General features: G+C 42.7%; 1 long non-coding RNA gene across 1 annotated transcript in view; it reads left to right on the top strand.

Moving 5' to 3' along the window:
• Positions 1-26,930, top strand: part of LOC138634178 (uncharacterized) — a 34,820-nt gene continuing 7,890 nt past the window's right edge. Inside the window, exon 1 of the long non-coding RNA XR_011311950.1 lies at positions 1-33. This is a non-coding gene — a long non-coding RNA (uncharacterized lncRNA). The remainder of the gene's footprint in view (positions 34-26,930) is intronic.

The raw sequence follows: 26,930 nt of genomic DNA, 5'->3' as shown, positions 1-26,930 counted from the left end.
ATTCGGACCGTTTCACCGTCAAAGGGACCTGAGGTCGGTCTCTGTTCGTGTGTCACCCGCTGGGTGGATTTAGAGAGATGCTCTCGAGACATGGAAGAGCTTATCGCTCGCAGGCCGTATAAATAGAAACAGGCCGGGCTACTTTAGCCGGCCTAAGAACCGTGTGATCCTGCATGCGAAGCGTTGAGTCACACTTGCCGTGGAACAGACCGGAATCACAGACTGTCCACAATCTGTCCACATCATCTTCAAACCGGACCGACTTTACCATCCGCTGTAATCACCACTAAATCTTTCAATTGTGGATGAATTACAACGAAATCAGTCCCGCTGCGGTGAATCAACTGTTTTTCTGAAGGATGAAAATTCTGGACAACTTTGTGTTATATTTGAATGAAATTAGGACAAAATTTAGCCTGATAAATTCAGATCAAACTTTTCATTTGACTAAAACTTTAGATCATGGAAAACTGAAAAAATATATCCGTTCTCATGGGCCGCAACTGCTCTTTTATTTAATGCAGGTAATTAGCAAAAGTTGTGACCATGCTAAGCTTGTCTGCTTCATATCACCGTGCTAGCAATGACATTGTGGGCATGTTAGTATGCTAAAAATAGCCTGTAGCTCAAGTACAGTATTACGGCGCGTGACTGTAGTAAATCAGTTTAAACGGTTCAAACAGATTTTCCTTACAGCTCACGTCCTCGTGCACCCAAAATGAGGTTTCCTGTTGCAAAAAGACACTGACCACTATTGTTCTTGAAAGTCTAAAAAAAACAAAAAACGGAGTAATTGAATATGAAGGGAAGCATGAGGACAAATTGGAGGCAAACTGCTCTTCATGCACCACAGCCCCTTTAAATTAGTAACAAAAAGTGGTCTAAATATTTCTAAAAAAAACCCCAGTAATTTAATTGATTAAATAAGCCCCAGGTATGGTGACGCCCTTATTTTGTTATTCTCGATGCTGCACGTTCATACATGGCGAGATGTGAGATGCTCGTGCTGGTAATTTTAACGTTGTGAGAGGAGGCGGTATATTTCCCAGCAGACACTTTATGCTTTCTCGTCATGTCACTTTCAGCTGTCAACACTGTTTCACACCCTCCCAGGCACCTACACAGATGCATGTTAAAAGGAGCCGGAGAAGATAAGTGCAATCACGCATCCAGTCAAACTTTTTGAGGCTCCGACCATGTGCGTGTCCTGGAAGTGACGTTTGACCAAATCAATTAAGTTCGGATTTATAGCCAAGAAACTGACCCACTTTGAACCCCGCAAAGTTACAGCGGATGTACCGAAGGACGAGAGGAGGGAAAGTTTAAACTGACTGTACCGCTGCACCATAAAAAAATGTGACGGCTTAATTTCTGTCATTAATGAGGACAGCGCACTTTGCTTGTAGTACGGCGTTTGGCCAGTCTACCCCGAAGGACAGAGCAGGATGGAAAATGTAACGTACAAAAATAGCTCACTGATCCCCTCTCACTTGCATATGATTCTCAGAAGTCTTTTTTTTTTTTTTTTTTTACAGGTCAGAAAGTGGTAATGACACGCGTTACATCACACGGAAAGGTCAGATCATTAATGCCGTCGTCTCCTGCGGCGGTAATCTTTCTGCTAAAAGTGTCATCATCATCCTAAATCTTGATGACAACTTATTGTACAAGTGCGTATCCATGCATTCATTTCTTGGTGTGTATATTGCATGTGTGCAGTCGTGCAGGCCAATGAGCCGGATGAGTTTAAATGTCAGTCATGAACCCTTTTGTGCTGTGAAAGTTACACAACGCATCTTATGGTCTTACCTAACGGCTGAACTACTGAGGAGGATTACAGGGATGTGTGTGTGTGTGTGTGTGTGTGTGTGTGTGTGTGTGTGTGTGTGTGTGTGTGTGTGTGTGTGTGTGTGTGTGTGTGTGTGTGTGTGTGTGTTTTTAAGGGGCAGAGTTCTGACTCATGCATCTGTCAAATATTGTCCTCTGAATGTTATTAATCAGTAAATGAAGGCTTTTCACAGAATCTTTTAGATTACCAAATTTCCTTGATATATATATATATATAACTATATATATATAAGTATATATATATATATAACTATATATATATATAGTTATATATATATAACTATATATATATATATACTTATATATATATATATATATACTTATATGTGTATATATATATATATATATATATATATATATATATATATATATATTGTGCAACAGTTGTGCAACAGTTGAGCTGAATGAGAAAGAACAGTTGCTACAGTTTATGTTCAGATGCATTCATGTTTAATCCTGTCCCCCCTGAATTTGGGTCTAGTAATGCTAGGCTAAGTCACGCTAGCAGTGCTTTGTGGGTGTACTTGCACACAATGGTGCTAAATGATGAGCGTGCTTCCATGTTTAACACGTGTATTTACCATGTTCATCTTTACCGTGTTAGCATTTGCTAACTAGCGAACGTCAAATTGATCTCGGGCAAGGTTTAGGATTAGCAGCTCTTTAATTATAGACCAAAATTGAAATTTTCTACCCTATTGATGGTGCTTAATGTGAAGTCATTGAAGCAACATGATTACAAATCATCCTCTGGGGACCATGAATGTTCGTACTAAATTTCACTGCACTTCATCTAATTTTTTTTTTGAGATATGTCGATGACAATCAAAACTGCCAACCTACTGATGGCTCTTGAGGAAAAGTCAAAGGCTCGTCGAATTCGGTGGGATTCATCCTCTCAGGACTATGAATGTCTGGATGAAACTTCATGACAATCCACTGAACAGATGCTGAGTTATTTCAGTCTGGATCAAAGTGGTGAACCATCTAACACGGATATCTTCAGAGCCTCGCCTGCCTGAACACTCCTAACACAAGTGAACAACTGGTTCGAAAAACCTGTGTTGTTGTTGTTTTAGAGCCGATAACTTAAAGACGATTACGTTTCTAAAACATTATCCGGATGAAGTCGAAGTGAAGTGGTTCTGCTGTGATTCATCTTCGAGATGTCTCACCACTTATCAGTTCGGTGCCCCAGATACGTCCAATATCAGTTAAAATCCCTATTTTTGGATTGTGATTAAATCCTGTTTAAGAGGCTTCTGGGGACGAATACTGAATACTTAATCCATCGGTCAATCAACAGATTTATTGGCTATAATTTATTAATTAGACATTTATTTGGCAGAAATGCAAAGAAGTTACAGATCCATCAGCGCACTGTAAAAAAAGAAGAAGCAATTTCCCGCTGTGCAGCTTGAGCGCAGGAGAACTTTGATTTATTTGAGATCAAATTAAACATAAATGAATAAGGAAAAATAATATCAACAAAAAAAGGAGATATTAACAGCTTTAATACACGTTTATCAGTTCAAATATTGGTAGTTATATAAGAGAAACTTTGCAATGGGGAAGTATGAATTTGGGCATGTACACAGTGTGTGTGGTGTGTGTGTGTGTGTGTGCGTGTGCGTGTGCGTGTGTGCGTGTGCGCGCTCTCACCTGTCAAAGTCATTTAATACGGCTAAATTGAACCTCCTCCCGAGCCGCTGTTGTTTTACAGACTCTTCTGTTGGTAATTCTTCACTTCAGTCTGTAGTTTGCTCTGCTGTGTTTGTAGGACGTTGTTCTTCATCATCAGCGCTCGCTCCTCTGATCCGCTCCAGGCGAGGCCGCACATACCGTAAGCTGCCATCCTGAGCGCTGCCAAACACCGCCGAGCCAGTTTATGTATTTACAACAGCACCAGAAAAAGACTGAGCGGAGCTGCTGCTGCATGCGTGAGATAACAGAGCTGTGTTGTGGTGGTGGTTGAGGTGTTTTAGGGGCAGCTTAACGCTCTCAAAAAAAGTCAGTAAGTGTGCAATGATTTACTTATTACTTATTGATATTAATGCAACAATAATATAAGGATTTACAGGTGCATGTGACTCCACCTTAGGCTGTTTCAATTAAAAATCAATCATTGTATCTATAATGACGCAATGGCGGCTCTGAACTGGACAGTTATTTAAAGGGTGTCTTCAAAATATTTCTTGATTTTTTATTTTTGTATTTATTTATTTTTTTCCCCCCAGTTGATGCCGAGCTGCAAACCTTCATGTTATATATACGTAACAATGCTGAACGAGTGTGCTTGTTCTTCCGCCTTTAATTTGATGGATTTATCGCACGCTGCCTGCCAACAGGAAGTAAAATTGACCTGCTGCTGGCCCGCAATCTGAAGTTGCTTTCGTAGCTCGAGTTGAATGTCAAACAAAGAAGCGCTGCGTCACCCTGCGGAGCTTTCTAATCCAGATGTACAGTTGCATGTCCGCCAGGGCGGACGATAGATTAGATGACATCACGGCCGCTGGTCGTTAGAGAGCTGGCCAGAGTTCAGCAGAGGACGAGGACGGATGTTTGATATTAACGAGTTTCGCCCGTGCTGAAAAGCTCCGGGGACGAGGAACGGGGGAGCAGGTGCAGGCCCGAAGCAGCAAGTGGTGATGACGAGTCACTGCACATTTTCTGAAGAACATGACTGGAACATTTACATAATGTGTACGAGTACAAATACTCAGATTACACAGTGATGGCCGACGGTACAGAGATTTAGAGGAAGCGATGAAGTGCAGCGTTTCTCTCGGTCCTTTGGTGAGCCAGCTACAGATTTTGTTTCAGTTTCACTCTCTCGGTTCTCACAGAATATTTGGGGAAATCCTTTACATTATTTTTAGACTGGAAAAGTCCAAACGTCAAATAAGACGTTTGGTGTCATGATACCAGAATTACAATGTACAAACCAAAATCTGACCTTTTCACTTTTCTGAGCTCTCTTTGTATTTTTTCTTTATTTTGATGGAAAGAGGAAAATATTAGTCCATTCATCAATTTGTCTAATTTATGGTGCAAAAAAAAAAAAAAATCCAAATACTTTATGGTTGCAGCTTCTTCAGTGTGACAACTTGCTGTTTTTCTCTGTTTTATATATTTTTAAACTGAATATCTTACGGTTTGGACAAAAGTACTTTTGGGAGTGAGTTTGTTTATATCTTTGGAGCTACAGAGTTTTATGCCAAACTATAGGCCGCAGGTCTACTGGCTTTAAAAGACGCGCTCCCGTGAACACGGTGGCGGCCTCGTGTGTCCTGCGTTTGTTTGAAGCGTTGGTTGTGCTCCTCTTCAGAAATTGAAACGCTTATGCAACATGCAATGTAAAGATGAGCGGTAAGTATGGAGGTGTGACAGAGTCAGAGACCAAATGCAAAACTAAATGCAAAGACTGACATGTCCGTGCACGGCGGAAACATGCAAAGTGCCGTGGCGCGTTTGTCCTTCTGCGATCTCCGAATGAGAAAAGTAGTGATCTTCAGTTGTTGTCATGTTTATTGTTTTATTGTTTTTAAATCAGGATGTTCTAACAAAAATCCCTGTTTCTCTGGTGAGCCTCGTGGTGGAGTCCTCCAGTAACACGCACACTACATTGGCGAGTATGTGATCAAAAACAAGTATATCTCCGGGCCTATGAGTCAAAGTGGTGGTGTATGAGAAGATTTCGTTGGGCTTAGTTCGAACTCGTGGTAAACGGACCGATGTGGATCCTGGTTGTGGAGCTCGTGTGTTTTGACTGCTCGTCTCTCCCTCGTCCGGTGGAGGAGTCGGTTATGTAATGCCCAGGGGAGGAGGGGCTCCGAGGAAAGGAGCCCGCGAGGGGGTAGCTGGGCTCTGACCTGCAGGTGCTGCCGCCGTGGGAGGACGGCCTGTTCTTGGGCTGCCTCAGCCTGCATGTGAGTTTAGCAGCGTACCCAAACACGCATTAAAATCCATACAGCTCGTGCAGAGACGGGCGGAAAGAACAGGAATCGGTAAAGGAGCACGACCTCCAGCGCCACCCGTTGCTCCGAGAGCGTGTCGGATCTGTTTGTGCAGATTTTAGTCCGACGCATACTTCTCAGACAGCTTAGCAGCTGAATCTCAGTGGGTGGTGCCACTATTACTGGGTGTGAGGTCGTGTAAAGGCTGAATCTTTTAACTGAAATTATCTCTCCCACGGCTGTGTGTGAATGATCTTGGAGCTGAATAATTGTAAATATGCAATCTTTAGAATCAACATTATTAATGGTGTGAAATAGGGAAATGGCTGTCGGACATTTTGACCTCTCACTACGGGTTGTGAAATGGATTTTAGTAGCGCAAAGAAAAAGAGAAAGTATCCAGTGATTTGTCAGAAATGACAGAAAGATACATTTTGTGTAAAAGTAGTTTTATTTTTTGGCAATTTCGACCAAAACAAAACAACACGGTCGACTGCACTGCGTCAGGATTGTTCAAGATATTGATTGGGCAATGAAGTCGGGTCCAGGGAAGTCCAGGTGGAGTAACAAATCACGCGTCGTCATGGTGACCACACTGTAAACAGCAGAAATACCGCGTTCACATTTCAAAGCAATCTACCAGGATCGCATGTATTTCACTGGCCGACGTAGCACCTCGCTGAACGATATCACGTTGCGCTGCCAAAACCTCAGCCTGCATACTGACTCGGTTCAAATGAATGCGAGGGCTGCTTCTCCCATTCATTCAGTCTGAACTCGGACCAAATAATCTCTCAGCCCCTCCAGAAATATTTGGACACTCGCGTCCAGGCGGGAAACCGCTGCTAAAGAAAAAGTGATGGTAAGTTTGACCAGAAATCTGTCAAATCAATAAAAAGTGAAGGAAAGGTCTGACTTTAATCCACCATCGGGACCAATTCTTTGACGTGTTTACTGTGTCGCAAACATCAACACAAACCTTGAATGATTACACAGCGATTAGTCCGTGAAGTAGGAGAGACTGAATAAAAGAAGCCGTTTGTTGTGACTGCAGTTGATTGTTTGGAGCCAGTCGGCAATGACGTCAACACAAACGCAGTCACAAAAGAAAAGAAAAGGCGGTTTAGACAAAAACCACATAGCTGTTTGAAAAAAAGGATCTGTTCACTACCAAGTAACGTTTTAATGTAATACTTTAATGAGCTAACTCCCTCAGCACACATTAAATGTCTCCCTTTTGGTTTCCCTGAAGTGGCTTTAAGGTTATTAAAGCCATCTTTTCCCTGTTTGTCAGACAACATCGGCTTTGGTCCAACTCTTTTTCTTTTTTTTTTTTCTTTTTTTAATCAAACGCAGCAGAAGTTTGTAAGGACTGACCCACCGGTGGGACACTGCTGCTTATGATGTAGATAAATTATTCAGTCACCGAAGCCAACTCAAAATGAAGTTTCATGTCATTTATGATCATTAAATGAACAGTTTGACATTTTGCGAGAATAAAACCACTTCATTGGTGAACTGTCGAGATTTTGGGTTTGACAATTAATTCGGTTTCCTTTTGCCGGAGCCAGGCCAGACATTTCCCCGTGTTACGTCTTTATATTATGATAAGCTAAAAGGCTTCTTATTAGCAAACATCTTACTCCTCGGCTAGAAAGCGAGTATTTCCCAAAATGCCAATCTTTTCCTACGTTTAATTCAGCTAGTGAATAATTTCTTCCTTCGAGAGTAGCTCTACCCTATTAAAAATAATGTATGATTGAAACTTCAATCTGCTCCACCTGGTTAACTGCCCTCTCTGTATAAGAACTGATTAAAGCAGTCGACTCTGCATGAGCTGATCAAAGATTTGAGAGCACTTGACATTTTAAAAGGCTTACATAAACAAGGGCATAATTTGCTTTTGAAAGGATGTTCAAGAGCTGCAACAATAAAGAAGTGTGGGCTCATGAAATAGTCCCTTCCATCATCGCCCTTCAACGTACATGCGAGAGAAGTGCTTTTAATCAAAAGGCGGTGAATGAGTGTGGAGTACCAGAACCGATGAAATGCTGTAAAAGGTTATCAGACCGGTCCAAAATATACAGTAACTGATTACATCAATGAATATCACAATCTGTTTAATCATTCAGCTGTCTTAAATCGATGTGCGCATGTTAATCATTCATATGCTGTAGACACTAATGACCTGTCTACTGTACTGCATCCTGCTGACTTAACTCTTGTAGCAGGATGAAGCCCTTTTGCTGACAAGCTGATGCTAACAAAATTAGCATTGCGACACTGTTTGAATCACGGGTGGCAAGTGAAGTCCAAAAGCTGAAATTTCTGCTTACAGGTGCCACAAAAGAGAAGGAAACAGAGGTTCTTTCAGATTGTAATTTTAATGCAAAATCAAATCAACAAACAAATGAGAATATATCTAATCAGGTTATGACGAGGCTTTATTAGATTAGAAAATTAACCCCGACTTTACCAGCTAAAAGTTTTAAATCATGAAATGTGCCATCCTGGAGAAGAAATACTGAACAAAAATTCCAGATTTTGAATGGAGGGCTTTTACTTGCAGAATACTCTATTTCTACATTGTGTTACGGCTGCATTCATTTAAAGTATAAGACACTTCCTTCAACACTGTTATTAAGGACCACGATAAAAGCGACAGGGTTTGTTTGTGTGTGTGTGTGTGTGTGTGTGTGTGTGTGTGTGTGTGTGTGTGTGTGTGTGTGTGTGTGTGTGTGTGTTAATGAAAACTGGTTTGGTGTGACAGCGATCTCTCAGGATGAACCAGATGGAGCGCTCCTCCATTATTCACAAGGGGAAAACTGCTCAGCGGCCTGGATCTGTCGCTGACCGTATCGGTGTCTTTCTGACCTCACTCGTTCCTCTCGTTGTAAACACAAACAATCAGATGGTCCTCTGAGTGCACGTGAACGTGCACGGCTCGGCTCATGTGCTGCTTCAAAGGTCAAGATGATGCAGGAGGTTTTTTTTTTTTTTTTTTTAAAGATGATTATTTGTCTTGGTATTTTATCTTACGAGATAAAAGCCATAGAGACAGACAGTAAATGTAGAGAATTGAACCCGAGACTCACTGCTGATGGCGTTTGTGCCCGTGCGGTGTGCGCGCGAACCTGTCTTGCACGTTACCGCCGCCAACACAATGCACAAAAGGCTTTTTCTGTCGTAGGTTGTGGCTGCAGAAAAGGCCTTTTGTTTGCTATCCATCATCATGTAAAGCCCACGACTCCATGCATAAGTCATCTGGGGAAAATCAGCCCGCAAACAAAACAAACCAAAAAAAACCCGCACACTGCTGTTTTAAAAGTACACAAGAAACCTGCTTGGTCAAGGAAATATTCAAATATTAATCCAGGAAAAATCACTCTGAAAAAAAGTGGCGGTGTTAAAATAGCTCGCGGCTTCAAGCTCCAGTTGTAGTATCAACTAACAAACCAGGTAAACTAGTCAGAGTATGCAAAGCAGCAACCCAGAAACAAATAGAGTGACTCACTCAGCAGCAGGAACGAGCATGTTTGGAGGAAACGCGCAGAAAATGTGTGTCTGAAAAACCTACAGGTCAGCTCAGTGCTGTGTGACTCGTGTCAGACACGGACTGAACTCTCCGTGTCAGTCTTGACCTACTTTATATTTTTGTCCTAGACATGTTAAATTAAACGGACCGCGGATCCGGCTGCTCGTAACTCAAACACTACTTTTAACTTCACTTCTAACTTTTTATTGTCGTAAATCATTTTCTTGTATCAGTCATTGGACTGATTAATGAATTGATGAACTCATCAATGAATCTTCCATCAGTGAATTGAGAAAACGTCTGTTGTCAAATTCGAGAAGGCGTTTTCTTAATTTTCTTTTTAATGTGTATCTCATTTTGCAGCGCGCTTTGTTTTCAGGGCCGCTGTTGTGATTTGTCCACAAAATGTGAGACAATAATGAGAAATTCAGTCTATAATGTCTTGATGGATCCAACTACCGGACCAGATACCCAAATATTTTAGTTTCAACTAAAAGCGGCAAATCCTCACTTTTGAGAAGCTGGAACAAGCAAATCTTTTTTTTTTTTTTTTTTTTTTTATTTGGAAAAAATATGAAACAGATAAGAGAATATCAGAATAGTTCTTGATAGCTCAGAGCGCAAATGTTTCATCAACGATCAACTCTTCGACCTCAGTCAGAGTGACTCAGCAGAAACTCTTGAGGCCTCGACAAATAATCGCCAAGTTCCTTTACTTCCGTCTCCAAGAAAAAAACCCCAAAAAAAACGATTACCTCATCTGGGATCTTTTTGGTCATTTAAGTTTAAATTCTTATAAAATGAACCTGTACAAATTAGAAATAACATGGCTGGTTACTCTCATTTTATGCTCTGATCTTCATGTAATCTTTAACACAACACAGACGGTGAAAGAAAATCCTGATATCATAATTACTAAACCTAGTTTTATAAGATGCGATGTGTCAAACCAGGCCGTTCTGTTCACGTTTCATTTTACAGTCTGTGTCCTTCTGTGTGACGTCACCGAGCACCGGAGTGAGAACCGAGTTATGCAACCCCGAGGTGGGCTCTCTGCCGGCGGGTGTGGACCGGCCAGCTGCGGTGGTGGATATGTAACCCGGAGATGTTAACTGGTGATTGAAAATGCCGTCATGTGAAGCGCCCCCCCTTCTCCCCCCCTCCCCAAAAAAAAGCAGCACGGCTGATTACTTTTGTACATTTACCGTGTCAGAAAATCTGCGCTGGCATTTTCCATAAGACCCTCTAGCTAACGTATTTATACATAACTGGTCTCCAAAACACGGAGATGTTTAGTCTAATGCATTCTGCTCCACCGCTCTCTGTTTACGATTAACTGACTCGACTGGAGAATCTGCTGTCTCAGTGGAAGAAATGTTGCTGCTGCTGAGCTCAGTAAACTTTCCGCTGCAGCGGTGGAGGAGTTTACACAAGCCTGGGAATCTGTTTGAATACTTACCATATGTTAAAAAAAAAAAAAAAAAAAAAGAAGTTTTTAAAAAATTTTTACTGAACAGCTGGGTGTTATGAAAAAGGACCTAAACAAGATTAGACTCATTGAATTATGTAAAAGTGCAATTTAACTCTTAATCTAGTTTTTTAATTTTTTTTTTATAGATGATATAATGTTCAAACACGAAGTGGGAACGAAACGAAGCAAGACTCTAACAGTAATAAAATGCTAAAGTGCGTGTATTTATATGTTATATGCAGTTCGCTCATCTTGATCCGTTAAGCCGCACTTCTCCTGATTACTTTTTGTTCTTTAAGTCGCCCCTCCGTCTTCTGTTAAACTCACTCTTCATCTACCGCTGACGTCGTTCGCCTTGATTGCCAGTCGTTCTATTACATAAACCACAAGGCCGCAGCGGAGTAACACAAATCCTCCCGAAAGCTCTTTAGCTCCTTTCAGTCGAGTTGGTGCACCGCTGCCTGCGCACCTCGACCTCCGACGCTGCCGTCAGAGGAGCCGCGGTCAATGAATGCGCCGGCTTTGATACTTCTACATGTCCTCTAGTGATTTTGCTTTCTTTTACATCCCTGTGCTGTTTTGTTTCTTTATTCTCCCCTGACTCTGCTTGCACAGGAAGGATCAGACCTCGGGTGATGCTGCGTGCCCTACTCGGATCGGGGTTGCATAAGAAGCAAGTTTTTTTTTTTTTTCTTTCTCAGCAAAACTATGCGGGTCTGTATCTGGGTTAATGCTGCTGCAGCTTGACAGAGGGCACAGCACTAAGTCATACACAGATAAGAAGGGAGGAGATGTTCTTACAGGGAACAAATCACAGATCTGACCTCACAATAACAAATGTTTGTTCCCTGAAAAGTCTTGATGTTACCTTGAAACCATCACTTTTAATACACAGGTTTAGCTTTGAGTCATTTAGTGAATCAGTGGATCATAAAGAGAAAGTCTCTTGCTTCCAGAGGGTCAAGTGTTTGTAATTGTTCAGCTATTCTCTTTTTTAATATTGGTGTTAGTTAAATATCTTTGGGTTTAGGATGGTTAGACAATACATAGACTGCATATAAAAGTGGACGTGAATACCATCGACGGCCGCCAGCGGTTGGCCCCCAAAAGACTCTGGCTCTATAGACAGTGCAAAATCTCAGAAAAATGGACCTCCTTCTGAAAAAATGACACGTGTTACTCGTGACAAAAACAACAGTTTTAAAAAATACATTTAGAGAATTAATCACGTGAAAAAAACGCCCCCGGTGTGTAAAGGCCTTCACTCGCCAACAGTCATATACTGAATGTCGTTTATAACAGCCTACTAAGATGACTGGGAGGCGGAGGAGGGCCCTGCTAGCCATATCTGTGGTCACCATGACAACTGATAACAGCCTTTTAAAGTGCTGACAAGGATCGAATCGAGTGAAAATGATGAATCTCAAAAACTTGCCAACATTTGAACTAGTAATGAAATTAAGCACCAGTTACCAACTGCAACAGGTTATTTTAACGTTAGTGTATTTTGATGTATTCTCCCATCGTGTTTTCAGATATGTATTTTCTCTTAAAGTGGCTGATTTTTCCTAATAATTTGATGTGGCTCATGGTAATCATCAAGGTCAGTGGATGCGAGAGCCCGCTGCCTTTGTAATTGGCTCAAAACACTGATGTGGGCCGATGCACATATTGACAGCGTATAATTGGCTCACTGTGAGGCTCCAAAAGAAGGCGGTGAGGGTTTCTTTGTGTGAAGTGAAGGTCAGCCACAAATAGAATAGACGACAAAAGATAAGCAAACTAAATAGAAACCAGCATCTTAATACAGTAAACAGGCACAATGCCTCTATATCTTGTTATCGGACATGGTTATGGATGAATATGATGGATGTTACTTTGACTTCCTCTTTATAAATCACGGCCTCGGTCCTCTCCATGCATCACTCTGCCCGTCTTAATGCGAAAGGGAGTCGATTAATGGACGCTTTTAACAGGAGATTAAAGCGTCTTTGCTGCATGATGCTGGATTTTTATTATCTGAACTTTTTTTTTTTTTTTTTTTTGCAACATCATAAAATGCCAGATGGAAAATTGAAATAAAAAATACTAAAGCTGTTGAGGTCAGGTACGGATGGTGTTTCTCCCAGACTCCACCTGCACTTTTTTTTTTTATCACATACAGGTAGCAGCAAAAATATATTTTTATATTTTATTTTTATTTTCGTGAATCAATAAAAGAATTTGAATGAGGACTGCAATTAACAATTATTTGTTTTTGTCAATGAATCATTTAATTGTTTGGTCTATGCAATATCAGAAAATAATGTATAATTCTTTTTACAGATTCACAGGGTCTGCTGACATCTTAAAAGTTATTGTTTTGTCCAAATCCAAAAATATTTTACTTAAAAATTTACTTAAAAATTAATTAATGATGATAATTGTTGCCAGTTCAGTTTCTATTTATTGACTAATCAAAACAGGATGATAGGTCTTTTTCCGATTGTGCAGTACATGTTTCTTTTATAAACTACATCAGCTATAGTCCATATGTTTGGTGTCACACTCTTCTGTATTTATTTAACAGAATTAAATACTGTTACACACAAAAATAATAAATATAATATCTAATTTAAAGTACAGTAATCCTGTTGGAAACCTCAATGCGCCACAGGCCTATCAATCAAGCAGGCACGCCCCCCAAATGTACCACTTTTTGAGGCCTAATATCTATTTAATGGCGGGATTATTTTCAGATCGACCACCAGAAAACTAATAAGAAGGAGAGACATTAGCGAACGACACCATAATAATTGCCAGCAAAAGTTTACTGACTTAATATTTCACGAGAGAAGTTGAATTAGAGTCTATGGAGCTGGAGGCTTTTTGTAGCCAGCCCCTAATGGCCCTCGGTGGTATTGCAATTTAAAGCAATTCCTCATTGACCTAATTTTTCAGACCCAGAAGCAACGTCCACTTTTTGTTGTGACGAGTTGTGACATAATGTAGCTGTCAACACCTCTTCGAGTCCTTGCAGGAAACATGATGAGATGACAGGTGCAGAAGGATAGGTGATTGAACTGCAACTCATGTTATAGGCTGAAATAAAACTTAAATGAATCAGGGCTGATCTTCTCCAGTTGTGAACTCGAACTGCCCAGAAAATTATGCTCAGGAAACTGAACGTGTGATGACGAGCTGATGGATCCGGCCTCTCGTGGGAGGACTGTCAACTTCAGTTTGGTACCGAGAGGCGAGAGATGTGATTCACATCCGCCGGACACTTGGTGGATAAGAGCTCAGCATTTTGCTCTTGACTCTAAAATTCTCCGTCAGTGAGCGTGATGTACCGAGATAGTCGGGACCACTCGGAGTGGGCTGAAGGACCCGTTTGAGCTGATTGTCAGTGGCGCCCACAGTTCAGCCATGAAATGGGAGATAAACTCGCTAAAAAAAAAAAAAATCACATTATTCAGCTTTTGAACCCGTCATAAATGTTTGACACTCACTTGTGGCTGTGTCATGGTTACAACTGGCTGCTTGTTGAAGGCTCTGCAGACAGAGAGACGTGGAGACAGAGAACCGGAGGCCTGTCCAAATTCATTTTTAGAAGCAAATCAGGCCAAAATGTCTTTCATGCTTTAAAGCTTTGTGCAGAGTGAGGGGTCCTTATTGTTTCATTAGCTTAGGATTTATAATATCCAAACCATGGCTCCCTTTTCTCTCATTGATGACGTGCTTTTGTTGTTTGTTTGCCACCTAGAACATCACACAAAAACATTCCCTGATGTGACAGGATGGTTTATGACACGACCGACACTAAGTTTGCTCCGGTTGAGGCACAAAACAGCTCGATACGTCTCGGTTAACATGGTTGTCTGGGTTCAAATGACTCTGTCGTCTGTAAAGAGTTAGCACGTTTTATGGACGCAGCTCATGTCTGCTAAATTGCTTTGTTGTTTTGTGATCTTTCTGCTGTTTTGCTCATGACTTATAGTCACAGATGGCTTCGTTCAAAATGGTCGAGACTGAGGCGGCATCTGCTTTAGTTCTCTTGCAGAATAAGAGTGACATGACATAAAATGCTTATTTAAAGTGCACAGTGCCTCAGGGAAGGCGTAACAGAGACACAGAGAGAGGAATAAAGACGGCCACTGTGGCTCTTTTAAATTACTTCTGTCCTTAAGCATTTCAGCCGGCAGTGTCGTGTTCAGACCAAGATACAGAGCGAGATAGGGGCAGGTGTACGGGAGGTAAAACCCCAGCCGGGGAGGGCTCGGTCTCACAGAGGATTAAGAACAAATAAAGTTGTTATGAAAGAGGGAACATTATCCTCAGGCCAAGACGGCCATTCTGTGTCAGATCCCCCTCCCACTTTATCATTACACAACCAAACCCCCGTCCTGCCACTGAGACCCGACCCCGGACAAACGGCACGCCCCGACCGACTTTCTTGAAGCGGCTGTGGGGGGCCATCTTTGTGTAAAAATGTAACAAAATATGATGTCAGAAAATACATTTTCAAAACAGCTTTATGCTTTACGGCCATTAGAAGTATAAAATGAAAAGGGTTGAGATCAGTCCTCTTCAGATCACTCGCAGATCCTGTAATCTTAATTGTATTTTCTGATTCCCGGCCATGTTTGATGCCCCGCTCCTCTGTTTGACACACTCCAGATGCAGAGACTCATCCACCACACGTGTTGCAGAATTATTTGATTAGGTCCTCTTTGCCAATTCGGGCTTCAATTGGTCCTGAGTGAAGGCTGCAGAGCGAAGGACTACCAGGCGTCTCGCCCTGCGTCTCCTGTGCCGCTCATGTTCTGTCTTATGTAACAGTTCCAGAGTAATTGAATCATCCCCGTACTGTACGACATCGCGGGCCGAAAGCTCCGACTTGATTTCCAACGCTAAGTGCCTGCGAAGTGTCGGGTCGTCGCTCTGTAACAACCTGTGTCTTATTAACGTGCGGCCGATTATTCCTCGTGTGGTGCTCCAACGAAACGCCAAGTCGATCGCAATGACTCTACAATGTGTGGTGAAGGGCCACCGGGTAGTCGTGGATATTCCCCTCAGAAGGTCACGGTGGAAGGTGAAGTCTTGTGTGTGTTTAAGGGGTTTAAAGAAAGCATTTAATACAAGAGTAATAATACAGTTTACCTTATCGATGCTAGTTCAGGTGTTCGCTCCAAAAACGAAACAGAAGTCGATGCCAACTTGTTTTCCATTGCAAGTTAGGTTGTAGATCAAAGGTGGGCAATTAATTTTCCCAAGGGGCCTCATGAGAAACTGGGACTGTTGTAGAGGGCCGGCCCAATAGGCTGAACTCCATTCTGCTCAATATTATTTATGTCTTTATAAAAAGCAGTAAATTGTATGTTTTTTTTTATTAGCTGCTACTGGTAGTAGTAGATGTTACAATTAGGCTATTAAAATGTGGTGCAAGCATTTTAAAAACGTCAACATTATATCACAATTCAATCAACATTCACAAAAAAGATTTTGAAAATGAGCATATTTTTGCAGTATTTCAAAGAACAGCATTAAATTAACTTTATACAAAAATGTAGTAAGTGCTGTTGATATTTTGTTTGAAGTGGAATTACCTCATTTGTGTTTTTCAGTTATTTGTTTTTGTTCAGTGAGAGAAGGGTTAGTAATAAGTATAAGTATAAGAGCAATGACACCTCCAGCCCACAAAGCACACAACCAATGATTCAAGTCTTAAAAAGGGTTTATAATTACTGACTTACTGAATTAAAGACTGGTTTTTACTTTGCCATGTTCCTCAAGGTAAATTACTCACAAGTCTCTGATACAACTTAGTTAACAAGTTAACCTCAGGTAGCAACTTAATGGGGAAGAAACGCCCGACGGAGTTGGTCCGGGTGAGAACTTCTCCCTCCACAGCTCTGCTGCGGCTCAGCAGGTAAAACTGGAAAAACTGATAAATTCACTCGATATCTCTTGGGAATCTCAAAATGCCGTACTTTGCTCCAGATCTGCTTCCTGCACCTGTTTTAGCTGCAGGGTCTCCGGTAGGTGAGTGGTGGTTCAGAGAGGAGGAGGCGTGGCTAAGGGCTCTGCTACGTGCAACCGCCAGGACGTTCAGACCACTGGCTCGCGTGGTGAGACGTTTAGGGAATGTCTGTAAATTGGGCTACTGAACTTTACCTGGATTACACATGCCTGATGTACACTTATTTACGTTTGATTCCTAATTTACCATTGAACTCACGCGGGCCAGTCAGGGACAGCCAAAGGGCCGGATGTGGCCCGCGGGCCGTACAATGCCCAGGTCTGTTGTAGATGGTTACAATATATTTTGAAGTTACATATTTATCTTGAAGTTGCTGCTTTGTTGTCACCCGTCACGAAAACCGGGCTCTAAAATGGCCCCAATTCATTCCCAATATGTTTCTTCCTTTCTCCGTTTTACATTGTTTGGTCCACTGCACATCCCCATTGAGCAGGATGCATACGTGAAAGTGAATCCCACTTTGGACATCTACAGTGTGGCTTTTGTTTTATATGTAAGCATCAGATTTCAGCTCCCCTGCAACGTTAGACCTGATGCATCGCATGGTCAGGCCGGTCTTTAAATTATGTATATTCCTCACAGTAACTGTGTTTACACTCTGTCATTTACTCTCTCTGCTTTGTTTCATTAGCAGACATGACTTTCCTAGATGTGTTTTACTAATCAAACTCAAAAAGAGTATTTCGATTTTTGATAAATAAAAATGCTTGAGTCATTCTTTGGTTTCTCAGCTCGCAGGATTTGATGCTTTTCGTCATCTTATGTGACTGTTCACGTCATATTTTTCGGTTCTGTACTGTTGGTTTCTGAAAGTTTATTTATAAAACAATCAAGGAAACAATAGCAATATTTAATATTTGTAGTTCTACTGACTGAAAAAGATAACCGAGCTGTTCTTCAGCGTGGTTTATGGTAAAACACAAGCAGCCAGTCACAGTGCCGTCGCCCGGCCACTGTAGCTACTATCACCGTCATGCTTTAAAAGACTAAAAGATGCCTTTTTTTTGCAGTTTAATTTGTTCTGATTGGGAATGTTCTGTTGTTGGCCACCGGGGCAAAAAAACAAATTGTGCAGCCATCATGTTGTTTACAAGGTGATGCTCCCTCTGTCTGTAAAACGTAAAAGTTCAAGGCCGAAAATTTCAATTAAATGTTATATGGTCTGTTTGTGAAGCAGTTACAGCCCCACACTGCTTTGCCTGTATGGACAGGACTTGACCTTCACATTGTTCGCAGAATGAGGTGAACTGTTTTGGAGATTCAATTACAAGGTCAAATATGACGGGGAATAAAAAATGGCAGCAGCGTTGTGTGAATACAAAGTGGTTGGGGAGTTAATCATAGCGCTATCATGCAAACAGGATTATGCAAGTGCCTCCTGATTGTCCTTCAATCTTTGTTAAACAGTCACAGGGGACACTGGCATTACAGTGCAGGAAAGATTGACAGCAATAGTTCAGGGACGATGTTTTTATTGATTACTCAGACAGAGTGCCACCAAATCTCTTCTCATATCTTCTCCACGTATGTCTCAGAGGAATGTCGTTGTTTTTTATGCCGGGAGGAGCTTTTGCAACTCTCTGGTTTCCCCTAAAGTCCCAGGGATTCCTCAGAAAGGTGGTTTATTCTTCTGAACAATGCCCAGTTTGTCCAGGCATCTTCCGAGGGCCCCACGCTGTTTGTTTGGCCACTGAAGGAGGAATTTTCCGCTCCGCGTCTTCCCCGGAGAGAGCAGCTTTCTTCTCGTCTTGTTTTATAGACACAGGTGGAAGTGGGTCACCGCGGTGCGTGTGACAGTGTTTTTATAGAGAAAATATTGATGCATCTGCCAGAGAATATTTTAATCTGCACTTGGTGGGTTGCTTTTCTCACGCGCTGCATGAGTGCACGGTGACTTCAGCAAGTGCAACCGGTTTTTATTTAGGCCAAGATGGTGGACCGATTTGACTATGTGCATCTAATTTGTGTGTTTGACACAAAGGCGTAGTTTTACATAAACAGGGGGAGGCCGCTGCTTCTCCTTGACATCAGGGCATTACCATAGCATGCTGTGGTTTAAAAAAAAAAAGAAGTCATGCTTAATTTAACCGGCCATTCCTCCACCCTCTCATTTAGCGTGATCGCGGCCTGTCAATGCCTTTTAAAAATAGCACCGTGGCGTCACTTTCATAAGGCAGCAACCCAATCAATCGCAGTCCTCGCTCAGCCGGCTCTGTTACCGCTTCACAGACAAAACAAACAACAGACAAGTGAAAGTATTGGGCGTGTCATCAAATACATCATGAGTAAATTAATATCGCAAGTGAAAGTAAATCGCGGCGGAATCACGCCACTGGCTTAATCCTCTTGAACATATGCTCGGCCGGTCTAAGTTTATCTGCCGGCCTGACCTGAGCTGAATGAATGACTCCACTGTAATCTGTCTCCCAGCTGGAACTCGACCCACGTTGGCGAAATCCTGCACTGGCAACAATAGCAATATCAAATGTCATTTTTGTAGACATGGAGAATAAAGTGTCCAGACGCAGGCGGGACAGCTCGTTCTGAACATGACAAACTCATTAAAGTTAGACTTCAAAAGAGATCATGGAAAAAGGATTCATTCTGCGTGTGAAATGAACACTGACCTAATATATTTAAAACGATTTGAAGGAGATGAAATAGGAGCAAACTTGAAAACAATGAAAAGACCAAACTGAAGCGAACTTTGCTGCTTTGACAAGTGCAGACAATAAAAAAATAAAGGGAAGGAGCACATTAAAGCATCCTTGCGACGTTATCATATCAAAACAAAATGCAAATAGTTGGCCAAAACTACCCCTTTTTGAGTGACATTCACGTTTCAAGAGGGGCAGAACGCCACTCACCTGTCAGGTCAGGAGAGCAACCAGGTGGCTTCTCTTTGACATTCGTGCCTCAACACTGAGTCCTACTGTGACGTTCAGAGGCTTCTAGAAGAAACATTCGATGCGAATGACCTAAACTGTGGGAGAATGACTCTTCGGTTCACCAGCATGAAAGTGCCCACTCGAAGTGCGTTGAAAATGCAGAAGCCCGCAGCACAATCGTCGCTCTCCACGGACCCTACTCACTGTTTTTCGCCACTGTGCTGCTTCTTTCTGTTCCCCAAACATTTCCCACAAAATTGAATGTGCGCTCTCCGCTCAAGTTTCAGGTCCATTGTGAAATGAATCAGATGCAAGTCAGCGATTACGTTACACTTAATTGATCATAATTAGAAACGGAATAGAGTTGTGTGGAAACTTAATCGGTAGGAAAACAGAGCTGGACTTTAATATACTTTTAAAAACTGGGCGTCTTGCATCCGTCCTCTCTGACCCCGACGATAGCAGCTTAATTCAACCAGGAAAAGAGATGCAGGCGGCTTCTTCATGTGACTCCGCAGAAAGCAGCTGGTTCATTTAACCAGATCACAGATCAAAGAAAGCAGCCGAGGCCTCTGCTTTCTCTGCCTGATGCTCCGCTGCCTTTGAAGTTTGCTCTGTGCAGCCTCAGTTTCAGATCAAAAAAAGAGCACCTCGCCTCCTCTTCAGGTACCTTTTAACATCTCTCTCCGCAAACCTCATATCTTCCTGATTCACCCGTTTAAAAATGGCTGCACGGCTCGAGTGTGTTTATGTAAAAAGAGAAAGACGAGTTCATAGGCTCGTGTAACTGTCCTACATCCAAGGACACTCCAAACATAGCTCCACTTCTCCAGGCCACAAATTACCCAGCGGCGTGAACGGTGTGAAATAGCACAGTCTGGGCACCGTGCTGCCCAACTTCAAAGTGTAAACATAGTAAATTATTCCTGAGAGTGTGAGCGCGTGTGAAATGTTTAGTGAGACACTTGGAGAAAGAGATTAACTAATTAGTGCAGGTTCAAGTCTGCAGTGAGTCACTGTGTGTGTCAGAGGTGCAGACTTGTCATTTACAGACACATTAAAGTCCGTGTAAATGTGTAATATGTGTTCTGGGTTTGTCACACGACAGAAACATTTTCAATCGCTCAACTAAATTTGATTTATCACAAAAATAATCAAGCGTATAAAATTCGGTTTCAAATTTAAAAAAAACAACAAAAAAAAACAGGCAAGATTCGGTCTGCTCTGAACCATGATGCTAATGCGCTCTAGTTTTTATACTGTGTTCGGGGACATGCTACAGTGAATAAAAGATGAACATTGCTTATCCATAGTTTTGACTCAAAGCAGATGCAGATGATGGCCTGACAGGTCTGGTTGGTTCACCAGCAGGAATGATAAATGTAACGTCATCCCCAGTATCGTCCTTTCGAGCTTCGGCTCCAAAACTGCCACAGAACGTGCAGCTTAATGCATTTAAATTAGGTTTAAAGAAATCCTTCAATTGGAACATTTATGCCATCTTGCTACTTCGGAGCGGTTTGGAGCCAGAAGTGACCATATTTGGGCGAGCTGGGAGGAAGCGAGTGGTGTATCTGACTCGATCAGATTGGAAACCCAACAATCCTACGTCCTGCCCACCGACAGCCGTAACCTGGCTGCACCACAGGGCCTGTCAATCAAACAGACACGCCCCCAAAAACACTGCCTTATTTTCTAATTAATGACGTGATTATTTGTTTGTTTATTTAAGGAGCGAATTCAGCTAACAACACTGTAAGAACTTGTAGAAATTTTGTTTTGCTTTTTTTCAGACCTGGAAGCTCCGTGCCGATCAGTCTATTATCTCCACTGAATTAATCTCAGGAGGCTGACATGAATGCTTTTCCCCCACCTGCTCGCTTCTGTTTACAGCGTGCACATTCGACATGACGTACAACATGTCACCAGACTGAATCTCTGAGCTCTCGCGGACGCGTGTTTTCTTACATAAACATCATGTCCAGAGAAGCTTTTAGAATAAAAGCATCTCACGAGTGAACGATCACGGAGCCCCACGTGACTACAAGGGCCCTTTCACCGGTGAGATCATGAGAGTGGAGGGTCGCTGAGCCGGATCATGGGAACCAGTGAGTCTGATCAGACTGAACCGCCTCGGCCCCTTGTGTTACAGAGTCATATGACAGAGGTCAACGCGCAGCAGAGGCCTGCGGCCATCGGCCATCCCGACCTCGCTCTTGAAATCATCTGTGTATCTGCAGGCTGCGTCCACGCATTTTTCTGCGAATGTTCCCGCTCACGAGGGAGAGCGTTCCTGCCCGGAGCCACATGAGTGGAATTAGGCTAAAATCTCACGAGTGAGTTATATAATGTTTATTTACGGTAATGTCCCCCCCCCCCCAACAGGGACACGAAGACGACGGAAACGAAATCCGTCTTAACAAGCAGGAGGATCACTTTTCTTTACATTAATGTTGGAGCAGGGCAAAAAAATAAAATAAAAAGCGAATCTCCGTCTGCAGTTGAAATGTCGAGTTGGGAGTGTAGAAAACCTTTTTTTTTTTTTAAGGTGGCACTCGCGTAGTTTCACTGACAGGTTTTCATGCAGTTTATATTACATGACACGCAGTAATGGGATCTGTGACGTGAATTTTGGACACAGGAGGCCTCTGTTCATCGGAGGAGCCGAGTTCAGACATTTGACCTTTGAAAGATGGCCCCTGCATCATCATCATCATCATTATGTCATTGAATAGAGTACGACGGGCTTTAAATATATTAAATAGGAATGTTTAAAGGCACATTCAGAGTCAAACGAGCGAACTCTCATTCATGCATTCTGAAACACTGCTGACCGATTCCGTCTGTTAAACTCAGTTTAAAGACAGACGAGATGATTTGAACGTTTCTACCGTTTGCAGTTCTGCAGTCTGCGACATCCTGAAACCTGATCGTTTACAGCAAGGCAACTAGACCCGACGGTGCAACATCTCCACGGCAACAACTCTCTGACGGCTTTTTTTTTTTTTTTTTTTTTTCCAGCTGGATATATTTTGTAATTGTGACGGTATAGGTGCAACACCTTCGCTGTTACTGCTGGCGAAACTGCGAAAACATGAAATAAATGGTGCGTCAACGGAAACCCAGGGGTGTTATGCAAAATTGATGCTGTGAACTTGAGACAGGAGTTCCCCTGTTTTTGTCATTTTCTCTCGACTTTCTCAGAGCAGTTCCTTCGCTTACAGGAGTTTGTGTCTCTAATAAGAAGAATAAACACAAACAATCGTGCGATACGTTCAAAAACGATGCCGTCGTCGTCGTCACGAGACGATCATTCTGTGACATAAACGGTAAAATCATGACATTTATGTGGTAAAAGCAGCTCCGTAAGGAAGCGTTTACTAAAAAAGGTAAAAGATGTCAATCAAATGGGACGAATAAAGTCTCTCATTTTTATGAGCTATAATGTTTCTGCGGTGAATCCAGTTTGTCCGATTGATATTCTGCGTCTCTCTCGGCAGCTGGGTGTAGGTGTCGGCTGGATTATCTTCTCTTTGCGTAATTGGGATTATCTGAGCCTTCGTGCGTGATTGCGCGCAATAATCTGGAAACAAAAAAATTCATTCAGCAGAATAATATCTGCAAACCCCCCCCTTCCCCTCCCCCCTTCGTCCCAGCACTGAGCCGAGGTTTCAGATGAAGCGCGGATACATGACGGGGATTGGTGGGAATCGCTCGCGGCGGGATTTAACGGGCCGCTCTTTAATCTTGACTGCGCGAGTGAAAGAGCGGATGAATGGATGGAGAGGGGGGACGGACAGGGGTTTATTGCCATGGCGGTGAGTGTCTGTGTGTCATTGTGATTTCACATAATGTCTCCGAGGCGAGAAAAGAGCTCGAAAAAGAAAAAGACAGCCGCCGCAGCGGCAGCATCGGTCGTCATAAATAGTTGCATCACGTGGGATCAAAATGATCAACTGTCACGCCTTATTTTGCATTTCGTCCTGCTGTTGACGTTCGACACCCGACGTCAAGTTCACAAACGAGCGAAACGTCACCTTGTGGTTTCACGGCAGGTTATCCGCGGAAACGTCTCTCGCGATGATGAGACTCCCAACGCGTCCGGAAGACGGCAGCCACGCCAACGAAACTCAAATGTGCCGGCCGCGCTCAGCGGACGCTTTGGACTCGGGTCTCCCGCAGATGCGCTCTCTCTCCTTGGCTCCGACTCAAAGCGTGTCTGGCTAATTTTAGCCGCTCGCCGCCGCCCGCCACGGCCGCGCACATCTGCTGTCACGCGCGTTCGTTTACTCCTCCGTTTCTGACGGCTCCCGCTGAACGGAGTTCACCGCGAAGACATCGCCTTGTTTTTGTTATTCAATCTGAGCTCTCTGCTGTTTTCTGCTCATGACTCGGCACGAGGTCACGCGGCGCTCCCTCACTCTCGCTCTCACGCTGTCGGACGGAAAAAACATCAGAACTTTAAGTTGTCAACGCTTTTGCAAGTGTCAGGCGTGGCCTTTAATGCAGATAGTTTATTACTCATTTAGTCGTTAATAGAATATTGACAAACAAAGTATTTTGATAATTGGGTTATTTTGAAGTCATATTTTTCAGAAACGAGAGGGTTTTTTTTTTTTTCAGCTTCTGATGTGAGAACTTGCTGCGCTTTTGATTCAACATTTTAATATCCTTGTATTTTGGACGATTAGACTCCAGGACATTTGGGCGAAGGCATTTGTTCTTCCTTCCTCTTCTTATTTTTTTCAATAAATCCATCGTTTTAACGTTAGAAAATATGACCGCGCATCATCATTTCCAAGACCCTCAACTACGGTCACCAGTTTAGCCTGTTAACATGCTAACATGTGTTAATTAGGACTAAACTAAAAACTGCACAGCTGAGGCTGAAAGTCACTGGTCGTTGAGACATTTTACAACTGCAAACAAGTCATTGTAGCCCAAAATGAATTGAGAGAAAATCACCAAAGTCAGCAGGATTCATCCTCTGAAGACCGTCGATGTCTGTAGAGCTTTTTATGAAAATCCATTTAGTCATAACTGAGATGTTTCAGTCTGAACGGAAAGGGTTAATCAGCAATGAAACTAGTCTTGAGGTTTAATGTGATTAAAGGTTTAAAAAAAAGAACAGAAAGTACAGAAGATGTTTTGCATTTATGACTACAGGAAATAGCTGACACAGGCTTATGATCTGGAACAAATTACAACAAACCAAACAGCAGAATAAGCATTAATTTCCAGACTCAAAGCAGTCGTGAATGCGGAGAACCAGGAGGTGGGAGTTCAGTCAGAGTCTGAAAGATAACGAAGTCAAATGTGGATGAACAAAAGCTCCAAGGAAAGAAGATGAAAAACACAAGAACTATGATTATTAGGGAGGTTTGTTGGTTTGAGGCGGATCCGGTCCAGGTCGGGCCAACGGAGGATCCTGAGGGATTTGAGCTGCAGATAATAGACTTAAAGAAGGATCCCCGCAGCGCCGTCCTTCTCTTCTCAATGAGAGCTATAATCACCGAGCCCACTGATGTGGAAACCTGCCAGGAGGATCGCGGTGTGTCTGGGCGCGCTCGACCGTGATGGACCCATTGATCGACTGCATTCAGCTGATCACACTGTGCTGGAAGATACCAACCGGGTTTGTGCAGTGCAGTTTGAAATATAACCTGAGCAGCCTCTCAGTCATGTGAGCGTCATGATGACCAATATATTACCCTCCAATGAACTAAAAATATAATTCCTCCAATTAGAGCACAGTCATGCTTTTATTATACGAATTATATCACACTAAAAACGTTGCATAGTTCTGCTTTGAAAAATAAAATAAAGATTTAAGTGAAAAAAAAACAAAAAAAACTTGCATAACTGTAAAATAGTGACGGGATGACTTCACTAATTCAGGTTGGTATGAAGTGGTATATTCAAGCCCCGTCGCGCTAATTGAAACATGCTGCTCTTGTGTGTGGGTGCTGGGCTCACAGTTGGGACGGAGGTCGCGAAATGTCAGGTCTGGACAGCCTGTTGCCATGGATACGGCGATCCGATCCGGCCTCACGCCACCTTTCTGCCCTTTTGTAAGACGTCAAGAATAGCCTGTGCGTTAGCAAATTGGCTAATAGGATAGACTCGGTGACTACAACAGAGACACGAGGGGAGAGTTGGCCGTCAGTCAGAGTTAGAGGTCACTGAGGTCAAAGATGTTGTGAAATTAAACGCCTTAAGGTTCAAATGAGGCGAAAAACAACCAGCTTAGTCCTCGGTGTAAATGTTTTTTTTTAAGATGCTTGTTGTCCTCTGTGGATTCAGTCTGTCTCAGTATCGTCCTTCTCTTCGTGAAGTCCCAGGCCGACTCGGTGACGTGGAGATTAGAGCTCCGTCGGGGGTCAGATCATCTGTTTCAGGACTCCTTGCTCTTCTCTCGGCTGAAGATGGGTTTCTTCATGATTCTTTACGTCTTACGAAGAATGAATCTGTGGCCAATCAAGCGTCTCCCACGGCAAAGTAGCAGCAGGTTAAATGCTTTCTGATATAAGTGTTATGATTTCTGCCGGTTACAGTAACGGTGAGCAGCGAGCCAGAAGGCTGACACGTGAAAAATCTACGTGACGGAGACAAATTCTTGAAAGTAATTGCAAAGTATCGTTTAACGTCACAACACCCGGCTCTAATCACTGTGGCACTTTTTGCACTCATCTAGTACATCTCTTCCTTTTACCACAAACGTTGACGTGCCGAGTGACGTCCGACCTTTTTCCTCCGAGCTCACAAAAACCTCCGACTTTTCTCGTCAGATGTTCCCAGTTTGACAGGCGACAGAAATCATTTTTCCCCACTCGAAGCTCTGAACTTTCCCACTTCCCAGTTGCTTTTGAACGCACCGTAAGCATCTAAAGCCCTGCATCTTGTGTGCAGAGATATACTTGAAGGCGCAGCACTCAGGGAACCAACATCTGTGTCTGTGTCGTAACGTCCACTTTTTGTAACTCTTCTCTGCCGAAGGAGATGGGAGAGGCGCGAAGTGGGATAATCTGATAAACTCACTGATGCACACAGATATGTGGAGTGCTGTGGAGAGCTGGTGAAAACATCCAACCTTCCCGCCTACAACTGTCCCTAAAAGCACGTGTAAATGGATTAAATCCATCAGAGAAAAAAAAAAAGATCTGTGCTGCCATTAGCCTCTGTTAATTGATTTTCCCGGTGGAGCCCCTGT

This window comes from Brachyistius frenatus, unplaced genomic scaffold (genome assembly GCF_029030835.1).
Source record: "Brachyistius frenatus isolate BFR_SWC_R1_liver_20210118 unplaced genomic scaffold, ASM2903083v1 Contig_253, whole genome shotgun sequence".
NCBI lineage: Eukaryota > Metazoa > Chordata > Actinopteri > Embiotocidae > Brachyistius > Brachyistius frenatus.
Note: the sequence above shows the minus strand (reverse complement) of the source record. Positions and strands in the feature narration are given on the sequence as shown.